The following is a 25,415-nucleotide window of genomic DNA, read 5'->3' as shown; positions in this document are numbered from 1 at the left end:
GAGCGGCCCAGCAGCAAATTGCAGCTGCCTGGCTCACCAAACGTCGAAAATGAAAAACTCTGAAAAAAGTGTGGGCGGGAGGAGCAGGGGAGCAACAAAAGAGAGGGAGAGGGCTCTGGGGAGTAGGTTAAAAATGTTTTTTTTAATACAGTGGTGAAGCAATTACATTGCTGTAGGGGAAAAGTAGCAAGCAATTCAGAGAGCCTGGGGGGGCATTAGGGGGAAGCAGCACACAAGAGAGAGTTAACAATAAACATATGTACTTCCATAGAGTGCTAGAAGAAAAAAAGGAAAATGCAGTTTCCTGAATATAAGCAGTAAAAGGGCATAGGTGAGCCAATCAAAAAGCCGTAAACAGGAAATCTTCCCGCGGTTGGACACGAATACGAAGAAAGCAATCAAATAACCAGGGAAATGAGATAGGAAAAAAACATTCAATCAAGAGCAAGGGGCTGACCCAAACCCCACTATGTATGTATATTTGTGTGTTAGAGACATACGGTCTTTGTCAAAACACAGCTAAAACGGTCTATAGAGAAGACCTAAAAAGGAAGGCATTCAATTGAACAGATACATGTTATTATTATGCAGTGGGAGGTCCTCAACCAATAAAAAACTGATTTTCCCAAATATCAAAAACATAATTCTGTATTGCGTCTTTACTTACTGCACGCATGCAGTAATACTGATTCCTTACTCGCTCAGGTTTATCCAATTAAGTAGTCCCCTTATGCGGATAGCAATGTGCTTCAGAGTGTAGTTGAGAGGTCACTTTAGTGATAGCTTCTGTGGACCTGTCAGTGTTTGCCCATCGAAGGACCAGCTGTAGAGACCTGGGGGCAGTAGGATTCCGTAACTCCCCTGCAATGCGCCCCCCATGGCAACAAGATGAGGTGCGCTTGGCAAAATACTCTGACACAGGCATAGGGCCACTTTTTGTGAAGCAGGGTCCAGGGCACGGTACCACCAACTCTTCTCTTATAACAACACTTTCATAGTCAAGTGTAACACTTCTCTTGCAAATTGTTGCATTGGAATCAATGTAGCTTGTAAAAATAAGAGACTGAAAAAATGTAGACTCACAAAACATCAACTATCAAAATATCTATCTGCCATATAAAAATATCTCCACACAAAACTGGTTTAGGAAGTTAAAACTGGCAGCACGTTTTGTAGGTAGATGGGGTATATTTGGGATCATAGTGTTTTTTTTCAGGGCTTGTTTGACTTCCTAATGACAAAAGCAGTGGTTCTTGCTCGTGTTTTTTGTTTGCTTCCTTGCACTCAGCAACAGTTGTCTCCTTGTAAATAAAGACTCTGGGTGTCAGGAGCACGGACTAATTAAGAGTGCAGGATTACTGCTCCATTGTGCAGGGCCGCGGCCCGTGCGGCTGCATGTTAACACCATTTGTTCGAGCACCGGCGAGGCCTCCAGGATTACAGGCAACAATTGGCACACTTCACAACAGGGGCGGTGACGCATTCACGTGCCTCGGCCTTGCTGGCTGGGCATCGCCCGGGCTTCCCCTTTCTAGCACGTTTGGTGGCAGCAACAGGCAAACAAAGCCACTTTTGAAATAGCACTGAATGCAGATTTGTTGTGGGGTTTTGTCTGAGATATGGACGCACTAACTGGTGGGTGTTACTTAATAAAAAAAATGTACGTGCACTCGCATCCTATAGTCATGACTTGATGAAATCCACTGAGCATGGGAACTACCTTTGATGGGGCACACTGGGTGAAGGCAAGCTGGGTGAAAGCCAGGGCACATTAGGTGGAAGGCACACTGGGTGGAAGGCATAAGGGGTGGAAGGCACAAGGGGTGGAAGGCACTAGGGGGGGAGGCACACTGGGGGAAGGCACTCTGGGGGAAGGGACTCTGGGGGGAAGGGACTCTGGGGGGAAGGGACTCTGGGGGGAAGGGACTCTGGGGGGAAGGCACACTGGGGGGAAGGCACACTGGGGGGAAGGCACACTGGGTGGAAGGCATAAGGGGTAGAAGGCATAATGGGTGGAAGGCATAAGGGGTGGAAGGCACACAGGGTGGAAGGCATAAGGGGTGGAAGGCACACTGTGTGGAAGGCATAAGGGATGGAAGGCACACTGGGTGAAAGGCAAGGCACACTGGGTGGAAGGCACAAGGGGTGGAAGGCATAAGGGGTGGAAGGCATAAGGGGTGGAAGGCACACTGGGTGAAAGGCACAAGGGGTGGAAGGCACACTGGGTGAAAGGCACAAGGGGTGGAAGGCACACTGGGTGGAAGGCATAAGGGGTGGAAGGCATAAGGGGTGGAAGGCATAAGGGGCGGAAGGCATAAGGGGCGGAAGGCACACTGGGTGGAAGGCACACTGGGTGAACGGCACAAGGGGTGGAAGGCACAAGGGGTGTAAGGCACAGGGGGTGGAAGGCACAAGGGGTGGAAGGCATAAGGGGTGGAAGGCACGCTGGGTGCAAGGCACACTAGGCAAAGGCACACTGGGTGAAAGGTACACTAGGTGAAGGCGCACTATGTGAAGGTGCACTGAGCAAAGGGTACACTGGGTGAAAGGAACACTGGGGGAAGGCACACTGGGGGGAAGGCACACTAGGTAGAAGGCACACTGGGTGGAAGGGTCACTGGGTGGAAGCTACACTAGATGAAGGCACACTGAGTGGAAGGCACACTGGGTGAAGGCGCACTATGTGAAGGTGCACTGGGTGAAGGCACACTGGTTGGAAGGCACACTGGTTGGAAGGCACACTGGGTGAAGGCACACTGGGCGAAAGCTACACTAGGTGAAGGCACTCTGGGGAAGGCACTCTGGGGAAGGCACTCTGGGGGGGAAGGCACACTGGGGGGGAAGACACTCTTGGCACTCTGGAATAAACTACCAGTGGACCTGCGCTTGGAACCGGAGGAAGCTAGGTTCCGAGCAAAACTGAAAACATTCCTCTACTCTAAATAAGTGTCCGCTTTGCTCTGTGCTCCCTGCTCGCTGCCTCTCCTTCTTTTAGCGCGTGGACACGCCGGTGTGCGTAACGCAGCGCTCTACAAATGTCCCAATAATAATAATATAATAATAAGTTACACTGGGGGGAAGGCAAACTGGGTGGAAGGCAAATTGGGTGAAAGGCACACTGGGTGCCTTTTTTCTTACTCTTGCTTTACTCCCCATAACATGCAAAATGTTTGGGTTAGCCACCGCCAACCTGCATTACTCATGCCACTGTGCACAAGTACAGATACTTGCACAGTGCAAACCTACCCGGAGAGTGATGGGGCGCTGATGACAGGGTGTGAGCCAACAAGAAGATTCAAGATCATTCCCTAGAGGCCGGCTTTACCTAGGTTCCTATTGTGGGCAGGCGGTGCTCAGTGCGGAGATCCGTCTTTCATTTCTTTTTTAACTGCAGGTGGGGTAGAAGCCATTTTGATGCTGTTGGGATGTTCTTTCAGGTCTTTGTCTGCAGAATAATGTTGACTGCTGCACACCTTGTGAGACGTCATGGATAGACTGGCACAGCCCCAAGGCTACCTCTGCTTGGAGGTGCTTAGTATAGTGTACACCGACTTCTCGGAAACTCTCGTAACAAACGAACATGGAGAAGTGCTCACTGCCAAGCACATTTTACAGAATAATAAGGATTAGAAGGGATTTATTGGCACACCCAGGCCAATGAATAGACAGGCCTGTGGGTCATCTTAGCCAACAGTTTTTCAAATCTGAAATTATGAATTGGATACCATTGAGCTGGCAGGAGACATCAATTAAATAATACAGATCTATTCTACCGATTACTATGCGTGTGATCTCTTTAAAAATGGTTGTGTTTTTGCTCTTGCACGCAGGAATGGCAATTTCTATTTCAGAGGAGCATCAACTGGGACTTCACCTAGTTCCTTTCTACAAAGATATCCTTCAGTCACTTTGAAGTGTTAGTGGGTCCCTGAGGCTTGGACAATGCAAATTGGCCCGTGAACACAATTTGCTTTCTTTTAACCCATTCGGCAGCCACTGCCTAGCTTCGGAGTCACAATGGCCTCTAACAAATGTACCAGCAGATCTCCAGATCTAAAAAGCTGCGGGAAAACTACATGCACACAGATGTTTTTTCCCAGCTTGGGACCGGCTAGAGCGCACCACCTACACAGAACTTGGTCTTCACTTTCCTAATTGTTGTAACTCAAAACCAGGGTGATAAATAACAAGGACACTTGGATACTAGCTACCCCACAAAAAACATATGCAGGAGTAAGTACTTTACCCCATTACCAATTTGCCAAAGATCACTAACTCCGCAAAGCAGTCATCTGCAATTAAACCTTCACAAGTTAAACAAACTATTTTGTTTATTATTCTCCAACTGCAATGTGTCAAAATCGTGCATCTATGTGTGCAATGTCTGTCCATCAATTGATCTTTTTGCATTTCTCACCCCGAGTGGGACGGGTATGCCCCAGACTTGGTCCTGTCCTCTCCATGCCACTGGTGTCAAGCTACCTTGGCTGATGAGGGGTTAAACCCCGAAACCAGTCCTAGGATGCTTGTTTCCAGTCCAGGGAGGACCTGGCATGGCAGTTCGGGTTGGACTGTTCCCATTGAGAGCAGGGTCAAGACTGATTTGCATAGCATATGGCTGGGTTCAAACTGGAATGGCATCGGAGCATAAGAAACGATGGATTTAGGCCCAGATCTCTGTGCTGGGGTGAATGTATGACATTGTTCTGCATGCTGTCCATCAATTGTTCTTTTTGTAATTTCCAATGTGACATGACCCAATTCTCAGATGTTAACAGCTGTGAACTTCCTCCTTAAAGGGCTAAAAAACTGAACAACATGGAGAAGGAAGCACCACTACATTATTTTACTCATTCCAGAATTAACATTAGCCTACAGGCAAAGGCTTATGGATAAAGATGAATAAGGATGTGTATGCCAGAGCCCTTAAAATGACGACGTAGCTTGCCTTGCCTTTCATGGAAACCGCGAGTACTTCCCACTATGTGAGCAGTGGTCTTTAAAATTGCGAATAGTGATCTCTATATAATTTTGCAGTTTGATGTTGCAGTTTAACATCAAGCTGGCACCTGAGCAAAAAAAAAAAAAACTTCACATAATGTGCCGTAAAGGTGACCACAAGGGTGTATATTTTTGGCACATAAAATTGAAATACAGTTAAAAAACGCTCAGATATTTATTGCCAAAAACCCATAGAGCATTGGCACCTTCCATAAGAACGATTTAGAACAAAATTCAGGCGAAGTCACGTTAGGGTTTCGAAATTAACTTACACAAATAGCAAAATGCGCCAGTCCTGGAAAGCAAACCTCGCCCATTCTGCAATGTGCTTCTAATTTAGCACTTCAGATTACATCACAAATAACACAGATAACATCAATGATGACATAAGGCTCATCGTGATTGATATCACAGTGCCTCTGTTACTATCAATAAACATCAAACCCAAAGAGCTGTTGTCACGAAATACTAAGTATGCACACGCGACCAGTGTGTACTGACTTCATTCGATAAGCATTGGCAAAACCAATAGACCTCACCTTTATAATGCGAGGGCCGAGCTGTTGGCTTTGCCAATATTTGTTTGTAAAGTATTGCTTAAAGAAAGCGTTAAGGAAAAAAACATTTCAAAATGCTGCAGGAAACGCAAACTAATACTTTATGATACCTCAAAACCTTACATTATGGTTTCAATCTTTATAAATAGCATGATTTATTTTTTTCAAATACTTTTCACTCAGGAAACTCTGAACAGTAAAGGGAAATGTTTCACAGTGAAAAAGAAAAAGTTCCCTCTAAACGTGACCAGTGGGAAGGATACAAGTCAGCCAATCAAAAGGATCGTAAAGAGAATATGCTCAAGGAAAGGGACAAACACAAGAAGCAAGAGGCGGAAGGTAGCCATCAAATAAGAAGCAAGCTAATTAAAGTGACAATAAATCCAACTAATAGTAACAAACGGACAGGCTGTAATCCCAAATATATTCACAACGGGTATTTCGCAACCAGACAACCAGCTTGTGCTGTCTGGTAGGTGAAACCAAATGATATGCAGAGGATAGAGGGCACCCCTGCTCGGTCCCTCGATTTACAGGACTACTAAGGTGCATAACTGAGACCCACACTTCTTTCCTAGGACAGTAAGTATGTCACGAATAATAAACAGAATTTCATTATTGTAGTTTATCCTCCTGTGCCGCAGTAGCATTTACACGCCGCTTCCTACTCCTGACAGTGCAACTCTAGCCGCAGGGACTAGAAGGGTGCACCTACACACTAGCCTCTCCGCTCTACATATTAAATCATATAGTTGACTCTAGCCCTCGGCTTTTGATCAAAACGGGGTCACGACTTTGAACTACTGTTGCTGACAGGACATGGTGGGTAAGAAAATGGGAGCGGCCGCACTTCCATCTTGATGCCTAAGAACAGGCTTATGCAGAATGTATATACATTCTACAGAAGAAGGGGGTGGGAGGGGGAGCATGTAGTGGACCATCCCAGATCCAACTCACTACGTTATCTATGCACCAAACAAGACTAACTGGTCGCCCTGGATCAATGCTATAAAAAAGAGTAGAGAAACTGAGCTGGAAATAAACTGAGATGCAAATATAGAAGGGTCACGCTGATGTCATTAGCATAGAGTTCCTCTTTGTTTGTAGTAGCTGAGAACACTGATGTTGAAGCTTCCGTGTTTGGAAGCGTAGATGTATCCAACTTGGGAGGCTGCATCAGCACTCCACACCCTTTACAGCGATTTTCACTACTCAGTCCTTCAAGAGGACACAAACTAGCCCCCTGTTGGATTCCAGTGCGCTGTTCTGTCTACTTGATATTAACTTCCTGATGAAGTGTCCTCCTCCCACCCAGTCGCAATTGCAGCACTGTTTTCCGACTTGCCCACCACCCAGTCCAGTTTTCACCCATTTCCGTTTCGGTACACTTTAGCGCTGTTCCCATACAGGCCCAGGTGCCATAAAAAAACTTCTTTTTGTCCCACTACCCATTACTGCTTCTCATCTGGTCAAAGTTACCAGGCCACTTTGTGCCCAGCTCCCTTTCTCTCCCTTCTTTTTTAGTCCATGTCACCATCTCACTTCCCTGTGTGGTCTCATGCTGTGACCATTCACTGACACTGGCTCTATTCCACTAACATGTGAGCTCACCTGTCATCTTTTTCCTGCCACCCCAGGCAGTCCTTGTTGCTCGCTGCTGTACCTCTACCATGCTACTTCCCACCTGAGGACTGCCGCCAGGCCACTTCTCACCTCACTCATCACTGGTGCTCACTCAATCTACTCCACCCTGTCCATGTCATGGTGCCCTATTCCAACCATATCCGGTTCGGTGATATACAGAGATGGCTATACAGAATATCGAATCACAGGGATCTCTGCTGAAAAACATTTGGGGGAGGGGTGGCGGGGGAAGCACCCACTGTGTGAAAGAATCACTCCCACCCACGTGTCCCTGTAGCGATCATGCTGCTTGCTCTGTCTGAAGCACCATCCATCTGGATAAAGTGAGAGCTTCTAACATGGATGCTGAGATGGCCTGATGCCAGCTTTAGCTGTACTCATCCTCACCATCTTTTCCCCAGATTGTCTAGAACTTTGAACAAGGATTCCAAAGGGTGGGCAGGTTTGCGGGAGATGGCAAGGGCCATGTTATGGGAGTTCCCCTTCAAAGTTGCAAATGAGATTGAGTGCTCCAATATCAAGCAGGCCTTGCTCCCATTGTATAACCGAATCAGCAGGGCCTTGCACTGGACGAAAACTAAGGCTCAGTTACCCAAATCAACAAAAGCATACTACAGTATTATTGTAGACTCACAGAGACACTAGAGGAGGGTGGTTCTAAAATGAGTCTCCGTATCCCTTATGGGACAGGGGAAGGAGGGGGGTTTGGCCTTGAAATGCTCCTCTTACATCCGCCTTAAAGGAACTGTTGGTCAATGATTGCTATCTAACCACTCAATGTTTTTCCCACATGGCAGGCACTCGCCACTCAGTAATAGCAATTCTAGATCCTGCAAGCCCAGCACGAGCCAGTACAAAGAACCAGTCTCAGGGTCAATTCACTCAAACACCAACGTGCCATTTGGGTCCTCTTTTTGCACTTCATATCCACAGAGGGAGGCTGCTGTGTTTAGAAAAACTTTGCACAGAAATGGCTTATACATATAACATTAGCCCTTCTGCCCAGCCGTGGCAAGTCTCAGCCATTGGCGTTTTTAACTTCGTTTAGGCGACATGCACTGCACTCTACAAGTAGGTAAGATCTTCACCTGATCACCTTTTTCTTTGAGTATGCAGGGGCTGGCTGAATGACAAATGACTGTGGTTGTCCACGAGGTACTAGCCGGGCCCCTATTGAATAAAGTAGGTCCTTACAGGTGATGACCTGACTGTGGAGCCTGTGCAGCGAGGGAAACAACCTGGACCCAAAGAAACGTGAATGCGGATTGGCGATGTCACAAGCATCGTATCTGAGTTGTCACTCACAGAACCAGTGACCCATCAATGTGACTGAAACCAGACTTCCAATGTAATCATGCTAATGCGTGACAGTAACTCTAAGATCACTCATGAGTTAAACAAGTCCAGGTTTGAGCTTGAATATGGTATCACCCGATCCATGTCTGATGCCACACACAACTCTACTGCTGCCTCCTAAGACAGCACTTTCTTTAACTTTTCCCACTGTGAAGTTACTGCAATGCCATTGCTATCTTTGTGGGGTACTAACTCTTCTGAGAACCCCACTTACTTGCCTCTCATAGATGAGTTGACAACCGAGTGCACTTGATGAATGCACTCATTTTAGGTTTCAGCCTGGCTGCCCCCTCCTCCAGTTCTACCTGACCACGTTTTGAAGGAAGGGGCTCTGGTGTTGGGTCGGATGTCATCACCCTCTTTTCAAAACCCTGCCTTCCTGCAGATCTCATTCTGCTCCTTCCTGCACGCCCCTGCCCACGTTTCCTGCAGACAATGTCCCGGACAAAGGTGAAACCTTTATCTGTATACAAAGCGCTCCAGTACCTATTGGCACGAACGATTGTTCAGAGAGGGAGGGCGATAGATGGAGGGAGCGAGGGAGGGAGAGGGAGGGAAAGGGAGAGAGAGGGAGAGAGAAAGGAGAGGAGAAAGAGGAGAGAGAGAGAGAGAGAGACGTCACAATTCTCTTGTCTGTCGAAATTCTGTTTTGGAGAAGAAAACTTAACCCAAAAAGCTCCTTCCTCTCTTTGTTCCCCTATTCCGACCTCCTCCCCTTATTCCTCTTTCTCATTACACCTATTCCTTTCAGGGCTCTGGGAGGAATTTCAGGTGACATTAAATGCTATGAAAGAATTAAACACAATAAACAATTCATTCTCGGCATGTTCTCAACTCCAGCCATTTTGTTTGGGAAGGCTATCTCCCTTAAAATCATACCTGCTGCCAAAGCAGAGGCCTAAACTTAGATCAACAGAAGTTTCTTTCACAACTATGGACTGTGTTTCAAATGTAAAAACCTAGAATTTGAAACGCGGAGGCGGAAATATATTCGCTGACCCACAGCCAGCAAACTAGGCTGGTAGCAGAGCTACAGGAGTGGCACAACCGCAGTGCTAGGCCCCTCTAGCTTCCAGCAGGAGAGGCCCAGGAGCTTCAACCTTCCACTATTGTGGATACTTGAGGAGGAGTGAAGTGTGTAGGGGCGCCAGGGATTGCTACAAAGGAATGAGGATGGAAGGAGGCAGTCCATGATGTGAAGAATGGATCAGTCGGTCCCTCGTTCTAACTCTTGAGCCCTCTGCAGAGGTCTCTACCTTCAGGACTGTTTATTTGTCTCACACTCTTAAATTACATTGAACAAATGAACTTTAAGACTATCTCTTGCCACAGCAGAGAAGGGATTAGCTCTTCTGTACTGTGAGGGAAAGCACAGTGAACTGGGGATGAGCTGCATATGGATGACCTAGAGGAATGCATTACTGATGTATTGAGCATGAACATCTTAGAACCTATGAAGCTGGAGAAAAAACTCCAGACCCCGACTCAAGAGCCGATACTAGAAGTTTTCATCACTTTAACTTTGCAAGAGAAGATCTGTTACAAAGAATTGTAAAAAAATTCACTACAAAGGCATCTGGGATATGTGACCTCTTTCCTAACTTTCCCCTCTATACTGAGGTCCAGCCACTTCATAATAGATGCCTGACAGTAGCTTTTAAGTTGCATCTCCACTATACTGGCCTTGTTCTCATGCATGTTGCCTACAGCCGACGATGTTCTTAAAGATTTCATACCCACTCTAAGATACTGTCCCAAACCCAAGCTCAGAAAGGCTGAACAAGCTCCACTGCAACCTGACCTCCTGCTTTTGCTCTTAGACTGTGACTACACAGAGTCAAAAACCATGTTAACACCACCTGCCCCCGAACATGAACTTGTGGCCTTATCTGTGCCCCCTACATAAGGAGATCGGCATCATGTCCCAGTGAAAGCACAAGGGTTAACATAGGAAATTCAGAGGGAGAAAGGAATTCCTGGAAAAAAACTTGCAATTCGCTGAAGTTGGCAGGCTGCCTTTTCTATTTTTATTTTTCACATTCACCCACACTGCACAAGCTCTTTAATTTTCTATAATTAAGTAGGGAGCTCAAGAACACTGTAGCCAATCTAGAGCTCATGGTTTATTGACCTGCTGCTTACGGGATTGTCTTTGATCTTTTGGTTACATTTTTGACCGTACAGCCCCAGTGCTTCAATCTCCCAAATTGACTTCCTTAATGGTCCTTTATCTTTTATAGAAAAAGTTCCAAGTTTTGTCACTTGTCAACTGCAAAAGACAAAGACAACAAACTGAAAATGACTCAATTAATGCTTTCATCGCCACACTTCAGCAACCAATGAGGCAGAGGTTGGCACTGCATGCAAGACAAATGTAACCTCTCGCATCAGATGCCCCCACACATGACCACACCCCCCTCACTCTGATAAAACTGTTACTCTGCTCCCCTCACTCGGTACGGTTGGTTCTTCTACCAGCATCAAATACAGTTGACAGTGAGATGAAGGTCCATCACAAAGTTGTAGTGGAGCAGTCAGAACATACGGTACGTGGATGCCGAAAATCCAGCCTGAATTCTGTGCACCATTTTAGTGCCATAACACCAAAAGAGCTGAATGGAAAGCATACACCACAGGCAATGAAGTGGCACTGACAACTGATGATAAGAAAATGCTCCAGTGAAAGGCTTGGCTAAAAGAAGAGACCTTTTCAGTTTGCACACAGGCAACCAATTTTACATATTTTGTTCGCAAGTTGGAGAATGAGCAGGGGAGACATACTAATCACGCAATTGTACAGCTATGCCCACCCAGTAACAGCACTGCATTCAAATGGGCGAATGGGAAGGCCACTGTAAAGTGAAATAGCCACTGTAAAGCGCGAGATCACTTCTCAATTTATTACAGAAAGAAGAAATTATACTTTTTTGCAGCTCCCCGAAGAAGAGTTTGGACTGGTCTTGTCATCTTCATAGTGATGCTTACTAAAAGGGGAAATAAACTAGAAGGCCAAGATCATAGCACCCTTCTCTTCTGCCACAGTATTGCATAAACCAAATAGGCGAAGTGATCATTGCACTATACCTTACTAAATCAAGGATACTAAAACAATGTATGGCTTTTTATACATTTTTGCAGAAAAGTGTGGAAAAAGGGTGCAATGCTAGTGACAAAATGCAATTTAAGGCAGAAATCAAAATGGTGTGTAACAAATGTTCCAATCTAGCCATGGCTATGTAACAAATCTTGAGTGGTCATTGAACAGCAAGTAGCTGTGCTGGTGTCTGTTAGTGTGAGCCAGGCAGAGAAGTGTGGACTGGAGAACGATGATCCAGCTATTGTGGGAACCTCTCATGGGATTTCCATCCAGCGCATCACCTTTAACCACCACATTACACACTTCTTTTGGACAGGTGGTGTGGAATTCTGACCAGGGTTGTTTGGAGTAGGCTAATCCTAGCACAGCACGAAGTTTAACTTGCCGGCTGGTAGCTTTGGGATAGAATGCTACCTCTCTTACAAATGGTGGCCACCACCTATTTTGTCCCTGAAATTGCACAAAGCAAGGGTATTTAAGATTCAGGTATTAGTGGGCAGCCAAGGAATGGTTACACTTGGCTGGGGATGGTTGTACCACTTCAAGCACCAGCATGCTGACAGTGAAGGCTTTGTACCTCACTTAAGGGCCGGATTTCCAGCTTCACCCCCACATATTTAAATAGATGGTACAGACCTAACCGCTCCTCCGAAGTTTCTTTTTAAGAGCGCAGGTAACCCCTACCAATGAAGGTAAAATAGCCAGAGGAGACCTAGTTCCAGAAGCCCAGTAAAACCGACAAAAGACGAGCAAAAAAAGCCCTTCCAAAAACATATTTAAAAGTGTAACAATTTCCACAGTGACTTGGTTCCTGAATAAAAGCATTCGATCAGCTTATCTACCACCTTTTACAAATGTGTATCTTAGGACTTTTGCATATTAGAAGATCCAGTGTTGTTAAAAATTATTTGCCTAGGGTGGACTGTGTACAGGGACTGTTTGTGGTGTAAGTGATAGTGGAAGAGATTGATTGTGCATCAAAAGCAGACCACAGATGTCGGTGACTGGAAGGTGGCTGTGGGATCAGGGACATCGAACTCAGAAAGACCTTCTCTTATGTTTTTGCCATTTGGATTTCTGTGGCCATGTTAGTTAGGTATGTCTTGATTAGAGACTTTTTCCTAATCATGCATGCAAAAACTTTGTCTGCAAGCGTCCTGGACCCATGCCTAAAAAAGAGATTTACATTGTAGTTCAAATACAAATTCTTGTCCTCTGCACAATGTGGAGCTGGTGGAGTGTCTTAAACCAGATTTCATGATTGAGCCTTTTTACATTCAACCTTAACATGACGATCTATGTTTGTTCCTAATGCAGCTAGACATGTGTCTGTGGTTACAATAAAAACTCACCAGGATTCAAGAAAATCGATGGTGAATTGCGCTTTTCATAAAGTTTAAGCAACATCTAGGTCATGAATGTCCAAATTAGCTGCGTGTCCATGCTCGTTTTTCACATCTGCATAAAATATGTTTACATACAGTACATTTCAATTGAATGTATTTGCAGATTACAGATTGTCCTAAGAATCTACGATAGATCCTCTTCGGTTGGCCCTACTTTGGACACACATTTCTGGGGCAGTGAGTAATATTCTTCCAGCCTCAAAGGGGTGGCCGCTGCACAGATATGCCAATGCTATGCATTTCTCTTGGTGCAGCTTTCCGTCAGATGTGGCTTTTTTTAGCCAGCAGCACTTTGCATTTTGGAACTTCCAAACATGCACTGGAAAAACAGGATTGTGAAGCTGCGCCTTTATTGTTTGTTTCCAGCTCAAGCAGATCAAAAGCAGCTACAATCGCTAGACGGGGGTTGGACACCAGGCCAGACGCTTTGCATAAGCTCACGGGCCTGCTGTTGATTGCTTTAATGCGGTACTTAGAGAGGTGACACTTTGTCGCGACGGTGTCAACGTTCGAACTTAAAGGACTGGCTGAGGTGTTACGTTTTCGGGGAAATTGAAATAAGGTGGAAAGGCTGTTTCGCTCTTTGTCATGAAAATGTTGTCTTTAGCGATGTATGAAAATACACGTTTGTGTCACAGAACACTACACTCGAAGTAGCAATTACTGCAAAGAAACTCAGACTCGAGAAGAAACGTGGACATTTCCGTCTCTTTTTTTTAATAATAGTTGAGACTGTTAGTGAAAGGTGTGCATACTAAAAATGAAAGACTGTCCTGCTGGAAGGTGGGGGGAGGGGGTCTGTTTCTACACTAGATCAGATGCTTCCAGGGGTTTTATAATCTGACCACAAGGCTCACTCCAAACAGCATAACTTGGATGCACAGACTAATAAATGTGGCACGTCTTTGATTACAAGAGGTGTATACATGAAGGGTTCTTTGGTGCTGAGGCGACACTATATGTGTTTATGCAATCTACCTGGTTTGGGAGAGTACAGCGCTAAAATTAAAAATGATGTGCTGGGCAACCCACAGTCCCGCCGGCCCTGCTTACAAGATCATTCTTAGGAAAGGAAAAGGGCAAACGTGGAAGTCCACTAGGCCCGGCTGAGCGTGACACGGGTGGCATGGGGCTTCTTAGTGGGTGTGGGCAGAAGCCGGCGGGTGTTACATCAGACAGCCAAACTGTGCATGAAAGCGAATCCAAGGCTGCAAAGTTTACAATTACACATTTACTTAATGGGTGGCTGTGCGAGAAGATCTCTGCCACTGAAATTTAAAAACGTAATTATGCGGAGGATAAGCAATAAAATGCAACAGAAGAAATACTACGGGACAGACATTAAAGATTTGCATTAATGGCTGAATACCAGCTCGGGCACATCCGAGATTAATGAGAGCGATGACTAGACGACAATCTTTTGAGAAAGTCGACCACAACATATGTATGTTGATGGGGGAGGCCTAGGAAGTTTGCAACCGGTCATGACAATAGGGAGGACAGCAAAAGTGTGCACCTGTTTGGGAAAACACTCGTTTGAATTGAATCTGGGCGTTGAAGGTGGGGGAGGAAAGTGCAAGATTCACTCAGGGGGCTTAAGCTGGGAGTGAAGGAAATGGCCTGGAGCTAAGGCCCCGTGAGCACATCAGTCCACAGGAAGTGGCTGTGAAAGGTCATGGACAGGCAGACAGGTCTCTGGGGAAGGACAACGTTTAGAAACTCTAGCGATTTTATTTGTTGCAGAGTCCAATAGCCAAACTCTTACTTTAACAAATCTAATATTTTTCCTCAACACCTCCCCTCTTTAGAGTTGTGTTAGCACTGTGAGCTACACAAGTCAACACACAAAAATAGAGCTGTGGGTCCGTAATCTGGGGTGCAATTTTAAGGGCGCAGTAAAGGCTATCTTTTTTTTACCAATGGAAACAACATTCTGCTGTGCATTACCTGCTTTAGGTTCGTTATAAACATCACGTTTCTACGTTACTTCCCGAATCCCGCAGCTGTGCTGACACCCAAGTGCAGTCCAAGGACGGCTGTTCACCAAGGCAACAATGTTGCGGTTCACAGATGAAGCGCACACATGAACGGGTTGCTTACAATGCCTCCAGCAGCAAGGCATGTTTCCAGACCAATCTGTCGTGATTTTGTGCCAATCTACAGGGGGGTGGCCAGAAGAAGCCATACATCGGGACGAGAATGTGGCAAGTCTCAGTTGCTGAAAACAAGTCGCTCAGGTATTTTGCCGCTGACATATACCATGCTGACATATGGAGCTGTCCGTCCCACCGCTCCTGAGCCGGGGAGGGGGCTGACGAGTCCACAAATAGCCCCAACACTTGTGAACCGGCATGGAAAACCCGTGCCCGCAGGGTAACTCCCGTATCTCGGCTCTTACAGATAAGCACCTATTCCCACACTCCTCAGGGTGTCGGTCACGTGCCTGTCTGAGATCACCCCAATATCGCTGGTGCATCCAACACCCCTCCCCCCAACACGGCACGGCGGGTGGTCGAGTCTACCATGCAAGCGTCAATACACTTAAAACAGCCCCCTGCATCCGTCGTGCAACAAAGGGCCATTTGCAATCGTAGTCTCTGCGCCCGTCACAAGTGGCACTCCTGCTGCGAGAACAATGCACCGCACACACAATGAAAACCATGACAAGCTGGCAAAACACAAATCCACCTTCAGGGCCGAGCCAGGCAGCCAGAAGCAATCCACTCTCATGAAAGTCAGGGGCCGAAACAACGAATGACAGCGGCGTTAACCTCGGAGGCTGTGCTGCATATTTTATGCAAACAATGGAAAATGGCAGCACGGTGTGCCGAGCCGTGCCAGTGCCGGTAAAAAGCAAGGTAGGGAGGCCAGACTGCGCCACGAACACTTTGGAGGAAACAGTTTTTAAGCATGCAATCTCTGGGTGGATCAGTACCTGCTGGCAGGTGCCACCTCCACGCCCTCTGCCTCACAGACAGAACCGAGACCAGACCGACTGCCCGGCTGGCAGCCCTGTCTGATACTTGGACACGGACCTCCGTCTATTAATACTGAGAGGCAGGTGGCACAGAGGAGGGGGGATTCTCAGAAGCAGCATTCTTGGGGACTTTTGGGGGATGCAACTGGCAGCATCTGGGAGTGGTGGGCAATATCTCGTGAAACGTGTGAGGGCTGAGGATCCCAAACCATTCTTATGTTTCTATTTTTGAACTCCATCTGGCAAAAAATGACAGCTGGAAAAATGTACAAGTCAATGAGTTAACAGCAGATAACTCCAGGGTCTTCCAGTCCTGATCCTTACTCCTTGGGAAGGCTGTGTTGTTTGTTTTGCACACTGGGCGGGTATCAGGTGCATGCTATTGTTGTCCTGTTACCTCTTCCCATGTCCCCACCCAACCACCGTCAGATTACTGAATAATGGGCACCCATGCTTGTCCCTATATTGCTAGACAGCTGGGTCTTGCAAATGCTACCTCCATCACGTGCTCTGAATATCAGCCCCACATTGCTGTAGGCCTATGTAGGCCTCTCTACTGATCACCATACCGACTGGAGGTTGCCTCTGCGCACCTTAAATACCAGAGTTTGGAAACCATGGTCTCCGGATTGGTGTGCATCTCTGGAGTACAACCCATGGGTCACCGGTTATCCTGGCCTGGGAATCATGTGCCCTTCATATGCTGGAAGCCCCAGAGTGCTGGACCTCAGGTTTCCCAAGGTTTCCTTCTGGTCTCCATAAAGTTGAGGTCCAGGCCCAGGACAGCTGACCTACGAGCATTGACAACTATGAACAACTGCAGCCTCTATATTTCCCTCGCCTCTATGCACCCCAAAACCCCACATAGGCCCATGCACAAGACTTACCTTGTAGGTGGCAGTGGTGGCAGCGGTCGCGGTGGTGGTATTGAGCGGAGGCAGTGTGATGGGTGACAGTGGGCACCCTTGGCCTGCTCTCGCAGACCTGGGCACCGCAGCAGCGATGTCTGGAAAAACCTCCCGCTGTCTTGCAGCGCCTTCACCTGCCGGCCCTGACGCAAAGGAGAAACAAAAGGCGCATTAGTAGGGAACCCATACAATCTCAAACAAGGATCATTCCTGTCCATAGCACTTAGGCAATAGCATGACCCATCTTATACACACTAGTGAGACTCATCCGGCCATCACTGTGGCAACACACATTGTACAGGAAGGCAAACAAGAATGGCACCAACATCTCTAATAACAGCTTAGCCGGACGGCAAAATCTGCTAATGGCATATAAGTGGTGATTGACATTTACAGTTAAACCCCTGATTGGGAATTATCAAACCATTGCATCCATGCAGAAAATGACATCCACTGCCAGTGCCTCGCCCGCCTAGAAGAAAAGGGAGGACTCACCTGTCATTCCACAGGCCCACTTTCTGTCCACCCAGACAGATTCCCTCCATCTCGATTGCATATCACGACTAAGAGCGGGCAAACTATGACATTACATAAAGAAAGCGTCCCAAAAACACAGATCTCTGGTGAGGCTTGAGCAGTAACGTTCATCTCCATGGCCAATGTGCTCTTTAAGGGTGTTCAGACGGACGGAAGGAAGACTGTCAGTCACCCATGTCGGGATTGCAACCTTTCACCAGAAGGCTGCACACAGATCGCCGCACCTAGCAGTTAACACACTAACCTACCTTAACAGAAAAAAGGGAACATATGCTAAGGCCTGTACATTGAGCAAATTGTCTATTTTGTAACCTCAGCATTTTATTGACATCGTCTGATATTTAGATAAAAGGTGCTATTAGATGTAAATATCACTCCGCTCAACAGCACTCATTTCAGCGTGGACAGCAGGGTCTGGCTGCATAGTGGACTAAGGCGTCCAACTGGAGGTACCTGTGTTCGACCTTATGGTCACGGGTGCAAATCCCAGCGGGTCCACAGCCTTTTGAGGTCGATAAAATCAGTACCATTGAGTTGTGTAATAATAAACATCTGTTATTCAGCGCACAGATGCCCCCGGGTGAGCGTTCGCTTTACACATACACGTTATGTCATCAAAGGCTGGCCGAAATAGTGGTCGGAAGATTATAGACAGCGGTGCCTACCACAATAAGCTATTTTACCAGGGAAATTGCGGACATTCGGGAACGGCATTCGAGTAGGGAGGCAATGCATGAGATGGTTTGAGACAATTTTTAAAAACGTCGATCACCTGAAGACCTATTGCACTCGTTTATTCGATTTTTTGTATAATGTAAATAACACCAGTCTCACTATACAGCATTAGAAAGAGATGCCCGTCTGTAAATACAGTAAACTCACCTTCCACCGAGCAAACAGCATGCCATGTGCAGAACAAATGAGGAAAATAGAAAAGCAGTGACAGCGACTCCCCCAAAGCTCCGAGATCCCGGTTTCATGTCCTGTGTGGGCGACGCTGGGGTGTGGAAAATGAAGGCGATTTCCTGCTGCACGGCCAGCCAGCCGTCCTCACACACAGCCCGTGCCAGCTCGGCTGTGCTTGTGCAGGGACGGGGACAGGGCGTGCAGGCTCCTGGATCTGGCGGGGGAGCAAGGAAGGAGATCGGGCATCCTGGCTGCTGCACCCGGGGACCCCTCTCCCCCGACCCCCGTCCTCCAGCTGGCTCAGACAGGAGCAGCCTGTCGTTTCCTGGTGAACATGGCTGCTGCAGGGGAGGGGTGAGAGGGAGTGACCGCACTTTGGGAAGGGGCTGCCGCTACCCCCCTCGCGGCCGCCTCCCGCTGCGGTGGCCGCGCCCACTGCCCCTACCACAGGCTGGGGAGGGAGCCCTGTCCCGCCCTCCCCTCCCGCAGCCGCCGCCCCTCATGGCAACCCCGAGCGGCCATTGGCAGCTCAGATGGGGCGCTGAAGAAATGACTGTAAATAAAGACAGCTCGGTGGGAGGGAGGTGCAGCGAGACAGCCTCGTGGGCACGCCCGTCTGCACGGGCGGAGAGACATCCGACCTCCCCTGCCGGGCCGAGAAGCCACTCCCGGGGCCTGGGAGCCGACTGTGAGGAGTGGGTGAGGGCCCCGCATGTGTGCCAGGGGTGAGGTGCGAGGGGTACAGTGAGACCCCGCCCCCTCTGCCCGTGCTGCTCATACCAGGCTAGGAGGGGGTGGGGTAGAGTTCACGAGAGGCCGCCCATGTCCTCAGGCTAGCATGGAGGGGGTGGGTAGTTCGGCGAGAGGCCGCCTCCCTGCCCCTAGGGTCCTGCGTCCAGGAGGTGGGACTTTAGGTGACAGCCGCATACCCGGCCTTTTACAGCAGAATGACACCTCCCAGTCTGGGGAGCCCATATATCCAGCCGCCACTCCTGCTGGTGGCAGGGCAGACACAGCGAGCTGAAAACCATCTGGGATCACTGGGGAGCCGAGACAATAGCTGGCTGAGGTGTGGGAGGCGCTCCCTCAGGGGGGCCATAGGCGAAACTGGAGGTTGCCTTAGCCTGAATAAACAGCCACCCAGTCTAGGGGGAAAAAAACAAGAACCGAACCACAGATCGTCTCCTGCATTCACCATTCCAGAGAAACCCACACATACACATCCACACATACACCCCTCCTAGAAGACCCACGAGACACACACCCGCAGACACGCACCCCCCTCGCGCACCGCGAGAAGCCAGGCACCTTCCTATCATGACTTTCAGAAGCACCCCTCTACCACAGCACACATTCGAGTCACAGTTCTTGTGCCCACAAATAAAATAATAAACTACCATCGAGAACTGAAAATGCAGCCGTTTCTGGGCACAATCCAGCACCCACCACAAACACACCACATAGTATGAGGGTGGCACAAGATTAGGAAGCAGCCACCCCCACTGGGAAGGCGTAGTACAAGCCCACTTATCGTTACACTCACTGCACTGACGTCACCGTCTGATGATTCCCCAGGGCACTGCTTCTAATACCTAACAGCCTCCGATCTCGGATTGAAGAACAAGCCCCCGCTCCACTCCAGAGTCACTCCGCTGGTTTCAGTTCCGGATGACCTAAGAATGCTAGCACAAAACACGGACCCAGCTGTCTCAGTCCCCCTTGATTATCTGCATTGTAGTGGTGTAGCGCTGAAGGATAGACATCAAGTCATGTATCTACTTCCATATGCGTCGGCTCAAAAGCCGATAGAACAGTGTGTTCCTCCGGGGTCTCTATTAGTCCAACCCTGTCTAATAGCCACATCTGTAGCCCTTTGTCCCTTTTGGTTAATTCTTTTGGTATCAAATGCATGAAGGTAAACAACCTTTACAACGCAACTTTTACATCGCAGAGCCTTTACAATGCAACCATTACAACGCAAACTATTACAACGCATTGCTCTGGGGGGCGCTCTAGGATAGGGAATAAGTTAATTTACTATCTAATAACCTTCCCTAGTGTCCACGGGGACTGGAGTTGGAATAGTAAATTAAACTATTCACTATCCAGCACCCCAAAGCACTATGCGTTGTAATGGACTGCGTTGTAATACTTGCGTTGTAAAGGCATGCGATGTAAAAGCATGCGTTGTAATGTCATACATCCATGCATGAACTATACCCACTTGGACAACTTCCATCACTGTATGTTCTCTGTCGCTTCATGGCTTCATGTACTGCTTTAAAGTTCAATTCCAAAAAGACTGAGGTACTCTGGCTTTCTCACTCCTCCCCAGCTAAGCCAACAGCAGGCCACCTACCTGGCTTGGACCTGCACCGCCTGTCAAATCCATGAAGAATTAGGGCTTCTTGGAGCACAATTTATTTTAGGAGAAACCGGAAAACTATCTTACCTCTTCTTGTTTCCTCCTGTTAAGAGTACTCAGAAAAATATTTCCATGGCTCCCCTCCGCAGGCTCGCCGTATTGTGGAGCAGGCTACTGTGCTTAGTCGCCTTGACTATTGAAACCTCTAGGAGCGTTCTGAAGAAGCGCTAGCAAATCCAAAATATGGTGGCTAAAGTAGCTCTTGGTTTACCACATTCTTCCTCCTCTGCTTCCTGTGCCCTTGACTCTTGCACAGGTTGCCTGTGATTAAAAGGTTTGAAAAAAACATCTGTGCATAGTCCACAAGGCTCTTCACCTATGTGGCCCAATTTATTTGAAAATAAATGGAAGTTTTATGTTCTAGCTCACCACCGTCTCAGGATACTTCCCTTCATTGTATTCCTAAGGGGTTTAATTCTATGCTTCTTTCTTTGTGTAGGATGGCGGTCCTGATAAAATTTAGAAAAGCCTTAAAGACCTGGTTATATTTCTACAGATTTTTTCTCTCTACTTGACATTAAGATTTCCGGGCTAGAGTTGCTGGTGTTTTTACTGTTTATCATCGTATCTCCTGACAGCTTAAAGTAGCATTGAAAATACAGTATAACAGCCGATGTTAGCTGCACCAGGTCGGCGGAGGTCGCAGCAGCTCATCTAGTTGATTTTGGGGGACCACTTTTGGAGTATGTGTGATAATAGGATGGTCCCCGCTACCAGACAATCATGAACCCTGAAATAGGACAAGAGAGGGTACCCCTTAAATACAGAAGGAACCTAGCCAGTCAGGTGAGAGCGGAATGCTTAATTAAAATTGCATGGAACGTATGCTGAAACAGGCAGGTACCTATATCCTTAGCCCTGAGATAGGCCCCAGACCCAATTGGGATCTTTGTGAGGGCCAAAACATTTCGATAATAAATCAGGGGTAACTGAGAGATTAACACTCAAACAGAACCCTGTACTAATCTTTTAATTAACCCACTGTACCCTACTAATAAAAGTAGTTCTGAAAGGAAATACCTTAAGGTTATTTTAAACACTTCTTTATGCTTGTTCAACTGGATCCTTGCTTTGTCCAGATAGACACTTTATATAAGAACTCTGGTTCATGGTTGAGTTCGCCCTGATGGAATTACCCTATCAGGGTGTGGTTAGGTGCCTATGATGAAGCATGCCACTATTTAGTGGGTGAGGCATCTAATCCAAAATCTTTGGATTTCCCATTGGGGTCTCCAGTTGTTTCTTGTCTCTTTTCTTTTGCTTTCTGCACAAAACACCTAACAAACAAAGCACGGCTGATGGCAAATAAAGCCCATATTTCAATACATGGCATCACCTCTGAACTAAAATAGAGAGCAACATTTAAATAAATATATTACAGCTGCTAAAAAATAAAACATACATTACAGCAACATCACCAATTGTAGTATAGTGCCACTGCAACAATTAACCTTTCCTGAAATCTGAGTGGAAGCACTGTAATTGGGTTCTTACAACCAGAGCCTCTGTCCTTGACATTGGATACCACCCCAGAGGTGGGCATGGATTTCTTGCTTTTAGACAATTGCTGGCTAGTATACATTAGCGTATGATCTGCTCTGATCTGCACTTGAAGTCACAGGCTGCACCATCATTTCTCTCTCCCTTGATATTGACTGTTGCGAGCCCAGAATGGCTTCCGGTAAATCAACAAGGGAGCTGCTCATCACAAAGGGAGCCTCCCAAATAAAGTCTGTATCCTCTTCGCAAGATACTTCGGAGACCTTAATGGATCAGATCCTCAGAGAGGTAACTTTGGTGGGTCATAGACTGGAAGCGATGGATGCAAAAATTATAGACCTCACCTCCCAGTTAAAGTCGATTTGTGCTGAGATCTCTGGTTTCCAAGACAAGGTGGAGGTGCTAAACCAATGTTTATCCTCTCTTGAATCCAGGGTTGAGCCCCAAAGAGACAGGTGCCTTGAACTTTGCACCTTGTGCAACACAATTGTGGAACTTGAGGTTTGAAGCCATAGGGATAATGTGTGTTTCTTTGGAATCCCTGAAAGGGCAGAAGGTGTGGTTGTTAGAGGCTGTCTCAGCAATTTCCCACGACCCCTTTATGGAATCACCTTCTCACTCCACTTGAGATTAAAAGAGCACATAGATTAAGACCACAATAAACCTCTGCCTCATCTGGTCCAAGACCTATTATTGCCTGCTTCCTTCGACATGAGCAGGTGCGTCAGATCCCCACCGTGGCACAGACTTATGGGCGCAATGACTTTGATGGTCACAAAATACGGAATGCAGCAGACTTCTCTAAAGAGTTGAGTGATCGGAGGAAGGCTTTTCTCTCTCTTTGGCCACTCCTTTGCATACGGCACATCAAATTTGGCTTCTTTGAACCAGGGGTGCATGGGGACCACCATGGATGGCAAATCTAAGGGCTACTTTGATAGGATTCGTGATGAGATAGGGACACTTCCCAATGCTCTCTTGATCTTCCTGCTGTGGAGAAGGAACCTGAAACATACTCGAGGGCCCCATGACAAGAACAAAAATCAACGCATGCAGCGTAACAAGGAGAAGATATTAAAAGCAGTGGCGGAACACACACACAAGACAGGGGGCACGACAAATACCCTCCACCACTTAACCTGGCGTCACTGCAGTTTAATGACTGATGTCCTGGACGTAAATGTAGATCCTTCAGAATTCTGCCGGTCTGCAGACTGAGTATAGTAGACTGTAAATTTGTTATTGATGGGGCTACTTTTCCTCCTTGATTGACTTTGGCACATCTGTTTGTTATAGTTGATTATTACTGAAGTTCATTTGCATATGTATGAATTTGCTTATAGGTGGGTCCAGCAGAACTAATATCCATATCCCTATCTAATCTGCAGAATACTGCCACCACCAAAGAGAGCCGCAATTAATTGATAATCCTGATGATCCCCGGTGATGAGTAGGAGATACAGATTGTCCACAATTGAGGTCACAGACTGCACCAGCATTGCTCTCTCTCCCTGGATATTGACTGTTGCTGGACCAGAATGGCTTCAGGGAAATCAATGATGCAGCTGCTCTTCACAGAGGTGGTCTCCCAAATGAAGTCCGTATCCTCTACTCAAGGTCCTTCGGATACCGCTATGTTCCATTTGATACCTGTAGGTTATGGCACAAATAGCTCTCCCCCCCATCCCTGAGAATAAACTTTATGGGGTGATGGTTCTCGAGGTTGCATTTCCTCCCCTACTTGTACACTGTCTTGTCTAGTGCAAAAACACAATGGGTACTGTCTTCACATCAATTGCCCTTCCACTCAAAGGCAGGCCTTGGAGGAGGCCCCCCTTTCTTTTACACATTATCTTTCACTCACCCACAAACCTTCGACACTGCTAATACTTTGAACCCTTTGTAGGTTCCCAGCAACCTCATTTCCTCTCGACCACTGTGCCCCGAGTCCCCCAGATGTGATGGTCCATCAGGTGTAGACCCACTGACTACAGTTGATGGGAAGCTCAGTGCAGTGTCCTTGTTTGTATGGTTGGTTGTTTGTTCACAAGGCATTGTGTTAATTTGAGCATTGTTCTTTTCTTCCATCTTATTTTTTTCTGCCTACATGCTTCTTGATTTCTTGTATTTTTTTCTATTTTTCCTCTCTTCCGTTTTCCCTACCTCCCCCCACCTGTAGACTGCTAGTGGGACCTGACTAAACTCCTTGCCCACCCTGTATCATTCTTGACCTTTAGAGTCACCCCTTGGTTCATCGCAAACTTCATGTCTGTACACATACCCATGCATATTTTTTGCTGAAACGTCAATGGACTAACCCATTATATCAAACGCAAAAAAAGTGCTCTCTTATCTCAATTCCAAACAAGCTGATACAGCTCTCCTACATGGGACACATCTCACTGAGGCAGAGGTTGAGAAGCTGCTGTGTGATTGGATGGGCAAAGAGAGACACTGTTGCTGTCCTCTGCAAGCGACAGATGACCCATTGGTGCCCAAGAAATGTGGTGTAGCCATTTTGATTCAGAAAACACTGCCCCATGTTGTAATTAAAACCTGGATTCATCCAGAGGGTCCTTATGTATTCGCCAATCTAAATATCAAAAGGACAGTATTATGCATAGGTTCAGTGTATGCGCCCATGGGTCCAAAGAACACCTTTCTTCTTCAACTCACCCGTGTATTGATGGGAATAGGTACACCAAGCAGGCAGGAATTGGCTTCCAGCCAGGGATGCAATATTAGACCGCACTGTTCTGATTTTTGTATCCAATAATGCAAACTGAGCCCTCTTAGGAAATCTTGGGCTGATCATGGCCTTTGTTACACATGACATCTCTTACACGCACTTGTCCCTGGTTCATGGCACACAATCACGGTTAGATTTTTTCTTGATGTCACACCCTTTGCTTCCCCTTCTTTGTGAGACTTCAATACTAGAGTTTCCACTCTTGGATCCTCTCCCATATTGCCCTGTACGTTGATAGGAGCCTGTCACGGCCAATTCATAAGCCTAAACAGCTTTAATTATACCGCTGCAACCACCCAGTCGGTAAGAACCAGCTTAAAACCCATGTGCATACTTACCAGTAGAACAATTA

The 25,415-nt window shown here is 47.0% G+C and overlaps 1 protein-coding gene across 1 annotated transcript in view; it reads right to left on the bottom strand.

The window, feature by feature from the left end:
- The window catches only part of DYRK2 (dual specificity tyrosine phosphorylation regulated kinase 2), a 29,702-nt gene extending 10,957 nt beyond the window's left edge, over positions 1-18,745 (bottom strand). Inside the window, exons 1-2 of the mRNA XM_078676467.1 lie at positions 18,366-18,745; positions 16,926-17,089 (exon numbers count right to left, since the gene is read on the bottom strand). The gene's annotated coding sequence lies outside the window, so the exon portion shown is untranslated. The remainder of the gene's footprint in view (positions 1-16,925; positions 17,090-18,365) is intronic.
- Between the last annotated feature and the right edge of the window lie 6,670 nt (positions 18,746-25,415).

This window comes from Lissotriton helveticus, chromosome 1_1 (genome assembly GCF_964261635.1).
Source record: "Lissotriton helveticus chromosome 1_1, aLisHel1.1, whole genome shotgun sequence".
Lineage (NCBI taxonomy): Eukaryota > Metazoa > Chordata > Amphibia > Caudata > Salamandridae > Lissotriton > Lissotriton helveticus.
The sequence above is the reverse complement of the archived record's forward strand: the minus strand, read 5'-3'. Positions and strand labels throughout refer to the sequence as shown.